Genomic DNA, 12,209 nt, shown 5'->3' on the forward strand with positions numbered 1-12,209 from the left:
ACATAATTCTTTTTAATAGAGCAAGGTATAGTTGGTATTCCCCGGATCTCCAAATTTTTTAGGTACTCCATCTATAAAAGTGTAATTAGCAAGCATAGTGGAGATTCCAGCTTCCGGTATTTTTCTCTTATTAGTGATGATGCCTTTCATATACTTTGCATAAGTTGGCATTTTCAAGATATCAGTCAAGCGAGTACGCAAAAAAGACTGGCCTCGGCATTTCAGCATAGCGTTCAAATTCTTCATCATCTTTCTTATTAGGTGACTTGGGTGGAAAAGGCATAGGTTTTTGAACCCACGGTTCTCTTTCTTTACCGTGTTTTTCTAGCAATGAAGTCTCTTTTATCATACCTTTTATTCTTAGGTTGTGGGTTATCTGTTGGGGAACGTAGTAATTTCAAAAAAAATCCTATGCACACGCAAGATCATGGTGATGCATAGCAACGAGAGGGGAGAGTGTTGTCCATGTACCCTCGTAGACCGAAAGCGGAAGCGTTAGCACAACGCGGTTGATGTAGTCGTACGTCTTCACGATCCGACTGATCAAGTACCGAACGCACGGCAACTCCGAGTTCAGCACACGTTCAACCCGATGACGTCCCTCGAACTCCGATCCAGCCGAATGTTGAGGGAGAGTTTTGTCAGCACGACGGCATGGTGACGATGATGATGTTCTACCGACGCAGGGCTTCGCCTAAGCACCGCTACAGTATTATCGAGGTGGACTGTGGTGGAGGGGCCACCGCACACGGCTAAAAGATCAACAGATCAATTGTTGTCTCTGTAGGGTGCCCCCTGCCCCCGTATATAAAGGATCAAGGGGGGAGAGGCGGCCGGCCAGGAGGGGCGCGCCAGGAGGAGTCCTACTCCCACCGGGAGTAGGACTCCCTTCCTTTTCCTTGTTGGATTAGGAGAGGAGAGGGAAGGAGAGAGAGGGGGAAAGGAAAGGGGGGCCTGCCCCCCCTCCTTGTCCAATTCGGACTTGGGGGGGGGAGGGCGCGCGGCTGCCCCTTGGCCGCCTCTCCTCTTCCACCTATTGGGCCCATGAGGCCCAACAACCTCCGGGGGGTTCCGGTAACCCCCGGTACTCCGTTATATATCCGATATCCCCCGGAACCATTCCGGTTTCCGAATATAGTCGTCCAATATATCAATCTTCATGTCTCGACCATTTCGAGACTCCTCCTCGTGTCTGTGATCACATCCGGGACTCCAAACTACCTTCGGTACATCAAAACATATAAACTCATAATATAACTGTCATCGAACGTTAAGCGTGCGGACCCTACGGGTTCGAGAACTATGTAGACATGACCGAGACACGTCTCCGGTCAATAACCAATAGCGGAACCTGGATGCTCATATTGGCTCCTACATATTCTACGAAGATCTTTATCGGTCAAACCGCATAACAACATACGTTGTTCCCTTTGTCATCGGTATGTTACTTGCTCGGGATTCGATCGTCGGTATCTCAATACCTAGTTCAATCTCGTTACCGGCAAGTCTCTTTACTCGTTCTGTAATACATCATCCCGCAACTAACTCATAAGTTGCAATGCTTGCAAGGCTTAAGTGATGTGCATTACCGAGTGGGCCCAGAGATACCTCTGCGACAATCGGAGTGACAAATCCTAATCTCGAAATACGCCAACCCAACAAGTACCTTCGAAGACACCTGTAGAGCACCTTTATAATCACCCAGTTACGTTGTGACGTTTGGTAGCACACAAAGTGTTCCTCCGGTAAACGGGAGTTGCATAATCTCATAGTCATAGGAACTTGTATAAGTCATGAAGAAAGCAATAGCAGAATAATAAACGATCGTGTGCTAAGCTAACGGAATGGGTCAAGTCAATCACATCATTCTCCTAATGATGTGATCACGTTAATCAAATGACAACTCATGTCAATGGCTAGGAAACATAACAATCTTTGATCAACGAGCTAGTCAAGTAGAGGCATACTAGTGACACTCTGTTTGTCTATGTATTCACACAAGTATTATGTTTCCGGTTAATACAATTCTAGCATGAATAATAAACATTTATCATGATATAAGGAAATAAATACTAACTTTATTATTGCCTCTAGGGCATATTTCCTTCAGTCTCCCACTTGCACTAGAGTCAATAATCTAGATTACACTGTAATGATTCTAACACCCACGGAGCATTGGTGCTGATCATGTTTTGCTCGTGGAAGAGGCTTAGTCAACGGGTCTGCAACATTCAGATCCATATGTATCTTGCAAATTTCTATGTCTCCCACCTGGACTAAATCCTGGATGGAATTGAAGCGTCTCTTGATGTGCTTGGTTCTCTTGTGAAATATGGATTCCTTCGCCAAGGCAATTGCACCAGTATTGTCACAAAAGATTTTCATTGGACCCGATACACTAGGTATGACACCTAGATCGGATATGAACTCCTTCATCCAGACTCCTTCATTTGCTGCTTCCGAAGCAGCTATGTACTCCGCTTCACACGTAGATCCCGCCACGACGCTTTGTTTAGAACTGCACCAACTGACAGCTCCACCGTTCAATGTAAACACGTATCCGGTTTGTGATTTAGAATCATCCGGATCAGTGTCAAAGCTTGCATCAACGTAACCATTTACGATGAGCTCTTTGTCACCTCCATAAACGAGAAACATATCCTTAGTCCTTTTCAAGTATTTCAGGATATTCTTGACCGCTGTTCAGTGATCCACTCCTGGACTACTTTGGTACCTCCCTGCTAAACTTATAGCAAGGCACACATCAGGTCTGGTACACAACATTGCATACATGATAGAGCCTATGGCTGAAGCATAGGGAACATCTTTCATCTTCTCTCTATCTTCTGTAGTGGTCAGGCATTGAGTCTTACTCAACTTCACACCTTGTAACACAGGCAAGAACCCTTTCTTTGCTTGATCCATTTTGAACTTCTTCAAAACTTTGTCAAGGTATGTGCTTTGTGAAAGTCCAATTAAGCGTCTTGATCTATCTCTATAGATCTTGATGCCCAATATATAAGCAGCTTCACGGAGGTCTTTCATCAAAAAACTCTTATTCAAGTATCCCTTTATGCTATCCAGAAATTCTATATCATTTCCAATCAGCAATATGTCATCCACATATAATATCAGAAATGCTACAGAGCTCCCACTCACTTTCTTGTAAATACAGGCTTCTCCAAAAGTCTGTATAAAACCAAATGCTTTGATCACACTATCAAAGCGTTTATTCCAACTCCGAGAGGCTTGCACCAGTCCATAAATAGATCGCTGGAGCTTGCACACTTTGTTAGCTTCCTTTGGATCGACAAAACCTTCTGGTTGCATCATATACAACTCTTCTTTAAGAAATCCATTAAGGAATGTAGTTTTGACATCCATTTGCCAGATTTCATAAAATGTGGCAATTTGCTAACATGATTCGGATAGACTTAAGCATCACTATGAGTGAGAAAATCTCATCGTAGTCAACACCTTGAACTTTGTCAAAACCTTTTTCGACAAGTCTAGCTTTGTAGATAGTAACACTACTATCAGCGTCCGTCTTCCTCTTGAAGATCCATTTATTTTCTATGGCTTGCCGATCATCGGGCAAGTCAACCAAAGTCCACACTTTGTTCTCATACATGGATCCCATCTCAGATTTCATGGCCTCAAGCCATTTCGCGGAATCTGGGCTCATCATCGCTTCCTCATAGTTCGTAGGTTCGTCATGCTCAAGTAACATGACCTCCAGAACAGGATTACCGTACCACTCTGGTGCGGATCTCACTCTGGTTTACCTACGAGGTTCGGTAGTAACTTGATCTGAAGTTACATGATCATCATCCTTAGCTTCCTCACTAATTGGTGTAGGAGTCACAGGAACAAATTTCTGTGATGAACTACTTTCCAATTAGGGAGCAGGTACAGTTACCTCATCAAGTTCTACTTTCCTCCCACTCACTTCTTTCGAGAGAAACTCCTTCTCTAGAAAGGATCCATTCTTAGCAACGAATGTCTTGCCTTCGGATCTGTGATAGAAGGTGTACCCAACAGTCTCCTTTGGGTATCCTATGAAGACACATTTCTCTGATTTGGGTTTGAGCTTATCAGGATGAAACTTTTTCACATAAGCATTGCAACCCCAAACTTTAAGAAACGACAACTTTGGTTTCTTGCCAAACCACAGTTCATACGGCGTCGTCTCAACGGATTTAGATGGTGCCCTATTTAACATGAATGCAGCTGTCTCTAATGCATAACCCCAAAACGATAGTGGTAAATTGGTAAGAGACATCATAGATTGTACTATATCCAATAAAGTACGGTTATGACGTTCGGACACACCATTATGTTGTGGTGTTCCAGGTGGCATGAGTTTGTGAAACTATTCCACATTGTTTTAAGTGAAGGACAAACTCGTAACTCAAATATTTGTCTCCGCGATCAGATCATAGAAACCTTATTTTCTTGTCACGATGATTTTCCAGTTCACTCTGAAATTCTTTGAACTTTTCAAATGTTTCAGACTTATGTTTCATCAAGTAGATATACCCATATCTGCTCAAATCATCTGTGAAGGTCAGAAAATAACGATACCCGCCGCGAGCCTCAATACTCATCGGATCGCATACATCAGTATGCATTATTTCCAATAAGTCAGTTGCTCACTCCATTGTTCCGGAGAACGGAGTCTTAGTCATCTTGCCCATAAGGCATGGTTCGCAAGCATCAAGTGATTCCAAAAGCCCATCAGCATGGAGTTTCTTCATGCGCTTTACACCAATATGACCTAAACGGCAGTGCCACAAATAAGTTGCACTATCATAATTAACTTTGCATCTTTTGGTTTCAATATTATGAATATGTGTATCACTACGATCGAGATCCAACGAACCATTTCATTGGGTGTGTAACCATATAAGTTTTTATTCATGTAAACAGAACAATAATTATTCTCTAACTTAAATGAATAACCGTATTGCAATAAACATGATCAAATTATATTCATGCTCAACGCAAACACGAAATAACACTTATTTAGGTTCAACACTAATCCCGAAAGTATAGGGAGTGTGCGATGATGATCATATCAATCTTGGAACCACTTCCAACACACATCGTCACTTCACCCTTAACTAGTCTCTGTTCATTCTGCAACTCCCGTTTCGAGTTACTAATCTTAGCAACTGAACTAGTATCAAATACTGAGGGGTTGCTATAAACACTAGTAAAGTACACATCAATAACTATATCAAATATACCTTTGTTTCACTTTGCCATCCTTCTTATCCGCCAAATACTTGGGGCAGTTCTGCTTCTAGTGACCAGTCCCTTTGCAGTAGAAGCACTTAGTCTCAGGCTTAGGTCCAGACTTGGGCTTCTTCACTTGAGCAACAACTTGCTTGCCGTTCTTCTTGAAGTTCCCTTTTCTTCCCTTTGTCCCTTTACTTGAAACTAGTGGTCTTGTTAACCATCAACACTTGATGCTCTTTCTTGATTTCTACCTTCGTCGATTTCAGCATCGCGAAGAGCTCGGGAATTACTTTCGTCATCCCTTGCATATTATAGTTCATCACGAAGTTCTACTAACTTGGTGATGGTGACTAGAGAATTCTATCAATCACTATTTTATCTGGAAGATTAACTCCCGCTTTATTCAAGCGATTGTAGTACCCAGACAATCTGAGCACATGCTCACTGCTTGAGCTATTCTCCTTCATCTTTTAGCTATAGAACTTGTTGGAGACTTCATATCTCTCAACTCGGGTATTTGCTTGAAATATTAACTTCAACTCCTGGAACATCTCATATGGTCCATGACGTTCAAAACGTCTTTGAAGTCCCGATTCTAAGCCGTTAAGCATGGTGCACTAAACTATCAAGTAGTCATCATATTGAGCTAGCCAAACGTTCATAACGTCTGCATCTGCTCCTGCAATAGGTCTGTCACCTAGCGGTGCATCAAGGACATAATACTTCGGTGCAGCAATGAGGTTAATCCTCAGATCACGGATCAAGTCCGCATCATTGCTACTAACATCTTTCAACTTAGTTTTCTCTAGGAACATATCAAAATAAAACAGGGGAGCAAAACGCGAGCTATTGATCTACAACATAGATATGCTAATACTACCAGGACTAAGTTCATGATAAATTTAAGTTCAATTAATCATATTACTTAAGAACTCCCACTTAGATAGACATCCCTCTAATCCTCTAAGTGATCACGTGATCCAAATCAACTAAACCATGTCCGATCTGTTGGGAATCGTAGCATAATTTAAAATTTTCCTACGCTCACCAAGATGCATCTATGGAGTCTACTAGCAACGAGGGGAAAGGAGTGGATCTACATACCCTTGTAGATCGCGAGCGGAAGCGTTCCAATGAACGTGGATGACGGAGTCGTACTCGCCGTGATCCAAATCACCGATGACCGAGTGCCGAACGGACGGCACCTCCGCGTTCAACACACGTACGGTGCAGCGACGTCTCCTCCTTTCTTGATCCAGCAAGGGGGGAGGAGAGGTTGATGGAGATCCAACAGCACGACGGCGTGGTGGTGGATGTAGCGGCTCTCCGGCAAGGCTTCGCCGAGCTTCTGCGCGCGAGAGAGAGGTGTTGCAGGGGAGGAGGGAGGCGCCAAAGGCTGTAGTGTGCTGCCCTCCCTCCCCCCCCTTTATATAGGCCCCCAAGGGGGGTGCGCAGCCCTTGGAGATGGGATCTCCAAGGGGGGGGGCGGCGGCCAAGGGGGAAGGGGTTGCCTTGCCCCCCAAGGCAAGGGGAAACTCCCCCCCCCTAGGGTTCCCAACCCTAGGCGCATGGGGGGAGGCCCAAAGTGGCGCCCCAGCCCATTAGGGGCTGGTTCCCCTCCACTTTCAGCCCACGGGGCCCTCCGGGACAGGTGGCCCCACCCGGTGGACCCCCGGGACCCTTCCGGTGGTCCCGGTACAATACCGATAACCCCCGAAACTTTCCCGGTGGCCAAAACTGGACTTCCTATATATAATTCTTCACCTCCGGACCATTCCGGAACCTCTCGTGACGTCCGGGATCTCATCCGGGACTCCGAACAACTTTCGGGTTTCCGCATACATATATCTCTACAACCCTAGCGTCACCGGACCTTAAGTGTGTAGACCCTACGGGTTCGGGAGACATGCAGACATGACCGAGACGCCTCTCCGGTCAATAACCAACAGCGGGATCTGGATACCCATGTTGGCTCCCACATGTTCCACGATGATATCATCGGGTGAACCACGGTGTCGAGGATTCAATCAATCCGTATGCAATTCCCTTTGTCAATCGGTATGTTACTTGCCCGAGATTCGATCGTCGGTATCCCAATACCTTGTTCAATCTCGTTACCGGCAAGTCTCTTTACTCGTACCGCAATGCATGATCCCGTGACTAACGCCTTAGTCACATTGAGCTCATTATGATGATGCATTACCGAGTGGGCCCAGAGATACCTCTCCGTTTACACGGAGTGACAAATCCCAGTCTCGATCCGTGCCAACCCAACAGACACTTTCGGAGATACCCGTAATGCACCTTTATAGTCACCCAGTTACGTTGTGACGTTTGGCACACCCAAAGCACTCCTACGGTATCCGGGAGTTGCACGATCTCATGGTCTAAGGAAAAGATACTTGACATTGGAAAAGCTCTAGCAAACGAAACTACACGATCTTTTATGCTATGCTTAAGTTGGGTCTTGTCCATCACATCATTCTCCTAATGATGTGATCCCGTTATCAATGACATCCTATGTCCATAGTCAGGAAACCATGACTATCTGTTGATCAACGAGCTAGTCAACTAGAGGCTTACTAGGGACAGGTTGTGGTCTATGTATTCACACATGTATTACGATTTCCGGACAATACAATTATAGCATGAATAATAGACTATTATCATGAACACAGAAATATAATAATAACCATTTATTATTGCCTCTAGGGCATATTTCCAACAGTCTCCCACTTGCACTAGAGTCAATAATCTAGTTACATTGTGATGAATCGAACACCCATTGCGTCCTGGTGTTGATCATGTTTTGCCCTAGGGAGAGGTTTAGTCAACGGATCTGCTACATTCAGGTCCGTGTGTACTTTACAAATATCTATGTCTCCATTTTGAACACTTTCACGAATGGAGTTGAAGCGACGCTTGATATGCCTGGTCTTCCTGTGAAACCTGGGCTCCTTCGCAAGGGCAATAGCTCCAGTGTTGTCACAGAAGAGAGTCATTGGGCCCGACGCATTGGGAATCACCCCTAGGTCGGTAATGAACTCCTTCATCCAGACTGCTTCCTGTGCTGCCTCCGAGGCTGCCATGTATTCCGCTTCACATGTAGATCCCGCCACGACGCTTTGCTTGCAACTGCACCAGCTTACTGCTCCTCTATTCAAAATATACACGTATCCGGTCTGTGACTTTGAGTCATCCGGATCTGTGTCGAAGCTAGCGTCGACGTAACCCTTTACGACGAGCTCTTCGTCACCTCCATAGACGAGAAACATATCCTTAGTCCTCTTCAGGTACTTCAGGATATTCTTGACCGCTGTCCAGTGTTCCTTGCCGGGATTACTTTGGTACCTTCCTACCAAACTTACGGCAAGGTTTACATCAGGTCTGGTACACAGCATGGCATACATAATAGACCCTATGGCCGAGGCATAGGGGATGACACTCATCTCTTCTATATCTTCTGCCGTGGTCGGGCATTGAGCCGTGCTCAATTGCACACCTTGCAATACAGGCAAGAACCCCTTCTTGGACTGATCCATACTGAACTTCTTCAATATCTTGTCAAGGTATGTACTCTGTGAAAGACCAATGAGGCGTCTTGATCTATCTCTATAGATCTTGATGCCTAATATATAAGCAGCTTCTCCAAGGTCCTTCATTGAAAAACATTTATTCAAATAGGCCTTTATACTTTCCAAGAATTCTATATCATTTCCCATCAATAATATGTCATCCACATATAATATGAGAAATGCTACAGAGCTCCCACTCACTTTCTTGTAAACACAGGCTTCTCCATAAGTCTGTGTAAACCCAAACGCTTTGATCATCTCATCAAAGCGAATGTTCCAACTCCGAGATGCTTGCACCAGCCCATAGATTGAGCGCTGGAGCTTGCATACTTTGTTAGCATTCTTAGGATCGACAAAACCTTCCGGCTGCATCATATACAACTCTTCCTTAAGGAAGCCGTTAAGGAATGCCGTTTTGACGTCCATCTGCCATATCTCATAATCATAGTATGCGGCAATTGCTAACATGATTCGGACGGACTTCAGCTTCGCTACGGGTGAGAAAGTCTCATCGTAGTCAACCCCTTGAACTTGTCGATAACCCTTAGCGACAAGTCGAGCTTTGTAGATGGTCACATTACCATCTGCGTCCGTCTTCTTCTTAAAGATCCATTTGTTTTCTATGGCTCGCCGCTCATCGGGCAAGTCAGTCAAAGTCCATACTTTGTTTTCATACATGGATTCTATCTCGGATTTCATGGCTTCTAGCCATTTGTCGGAATCCGGGCCCGCCATCGCTTCTTCATAGTTCGAAGGTTCACCGTTGTCTAACAACATGATTTCCAGGACAGGGTTGCCGTACCACTCTGGTGCGGAACGTGTCCTTGTGGACCTACGAAGTTCAGTAACTTGATCTGAAGCTTCATGATCATCATCATTAACTTCCTCCCCAGTCGGTGTAGGCACCACAGGAACATTTTCCCGCGCTGCGCTACTTTCCGGTTCGGAAGGGGTGACTATCACCTCATCAAGTTCCACTTTCCTCCCACTCAATTCTTTCGAGAGAAACTCCTTCTCTAGAAAGGACCCGTTCTTGGCAACGAAGATCTTGCCTTCGGATCTGAGGTAGAAGGTATACCCAATAGTTTCCTTAGGGTATCCTATGAAGACGCATTTTTCCGATTTGGGTTCGAGCTTTTCAGGTTGAAGTTTCTTGACATAAGCATCGCATCCCCAAACTTTTAGAAACGACAGCTTAGGTTTCTTCCCAAACCATAATTCATACGGTGTCGTCTCAACGGATTTAGACGGTGCCCTATTTAAAGTGAATGCGGCAGTCTCTAAAGCATAACCCCAAAATGAGAGCGGTAAATCGGTAAGAGACATCATAGATCGCACCATATCCAATAGAGTGCGATTACGACGTTCGGACACACCATTTCTCTGAGGTGTTCCAGGCGGCGTGAGTTGTGAAACTATTCCACATTTCCTTAAGTGTGTACCAAATTCGTGACTTAAATATTCTCCACCACGATCTGATCGTAAGAATTTTATTTTCCTGTCACGTTGATTCTCGACTTCACTCTGAAATTCCTTGAACTTTTCAAAGGTTTCAGACTTGTGTTTCATTAGGTAGACATACCCATATCTACTTAAATCATCAGTGAGAGTGAGAACATAACGATATCCTCCGCGAGCCTCAACACTCATTGGACCGCACACATCGGTATGTATGATTTCCAATAAGTTGGTTGCTCGCTCCATTGTTCCGGAGAACGGAGTCTTGGTCATCTTACCCATGAGGCATGGTTCGCACGTGTCAAATGATTCGTAATCAAGAGACTCCAAAAGTCCATCTGCATGGAGCTTCTTCATGCGCTTGACACCAATGTGACCAAGGCGGCAGTGCCACAAGTATGTGGGACTATCGTTATCAACTTTACATCTTTTGGTATTCACACTATGAACATGTGTAGCATCACGTTCGAGATTCATCAAGAATAAACCATTGACCAGCGGGGCATGACCATAAAACATATCTCTCAAATAAATAGAACAACCATTATTCTCAGATTTAAATGAGTAGCCATCTCGAATTAAACGAGATCCAGATACAATGTTCATGCTCAAAGCTGGCACTAAATAACAATTATTGAGGTTTATAACTAATCCCGTGGGTAGATGCAGAGGTAGCGTGCCGACGGCGATCACATCGACCTTGGAACCATTCCCGACGCGCATCGTCACCTCGTCTTTTGCCAGTCTCCGTTTATTCCGTAGTTCCTGATTTGAGTTACAAATATGAGCAACCGCACCGGTATCAAATACCCAGGAGCTACTACGAGTACTGGTAAGGTACACATCAATTACTTGTATATCACATATACCTTGGGTGTTGCCGGCCTTCTTCTTGTCCGCTAAATATTTGGGGCAGTTCCGCTTCCAGTGACCACTTCCCTTGCAATAAAAGCACTCAGTCTCGGGCTTGGGTCCATTCTTTGACTTCTTCCCGGTAACTGGCTTACCGGGCGCGGCAACTCCCTTGCCGTCCTTCTTGAAGTTCTTCTTACCCTTGCCCTTCTTGAACTTAGTGGTTTTATTCACCATCAACACTTGATGTTCTTTTCTGATCTCTACCTCAGCTGATTTCAGCATTGAATACACCTCGGGAATGGTCTTTTCCATCCCCTGCATATTGTAGTTCATCACAAAGCTCTTGTAGCTTGGTGGAAGCGACTGGAGGATTCTGTCAATGACCGCGTCATCCGGGAGATTAACTCCCAGCTGAGACAAGCGGTTGTGCAACCCAGACATTCTGAGTATGTGCTCACTAACAGAACTGTTCTCCTCCATTTTACAGCTGAAGAACTTGTCGGAGACATCATATCTCTCGACCCGGGCATGAGCTTGAAAAACCAGTTTCAGCTCCTCGAACATCTCATATGCTCCATGTTTCTCAAAACGCTTTTGGAGACCCGGTTCTAAGCTGTAAAGCATGCCGCACTGAACGAGGGAGTAATCATCAGCACGCTGCTGCCAAGCGTTCATAACGTCTTGGTTCTCAGGGATTGGTGCTTCACCTAGCGGTGCTTCTAAGACATAATCTTTCTTGGCTGCTATGAGGATGATCCTCAGGTTCCGGACCCAGTCCGTATAGTTGCTGCCATCATCTTTCAGCTTGGTTTTCTCTAGGAACGCGTTGAAATTGAGGACAACGTGGGCCATTTGATCTACAATACATAGTGTAAAGATTTTAGACTAAGTTCATGATAATTAAGTTCATATAATCAAATTATTTAATGAACTCCCACTCAGATAGACATCCCTCTAGTTATCTAAGTGAAACATGATCCGAACTCAACTAGGCCGTGTCCGATCATCACGTGAGACGGACTAGTCAAGATCGGTGAACATCTCCATGTTGATCGTATCTTCTATACGACTCATGCTCGA

The sequence above is a fragment of the Triticum aestivum genome, chromosome 5D (genome assembly GCF_018294505.1).
Source record: "Triticum aestivum cultivar Chinese Spring chromosome 5D, IWGSC CS RefSeq v2.1, whole genome shotgun sequence".
In the NCBI taxonomy this organism is placed as follows: domain Eukaryota; kingdom Viridiplantae; phylum Streptophyta; class Magnoliopsida; order Poales; family Poaceae; genus Triticum; species Triticum aestivum.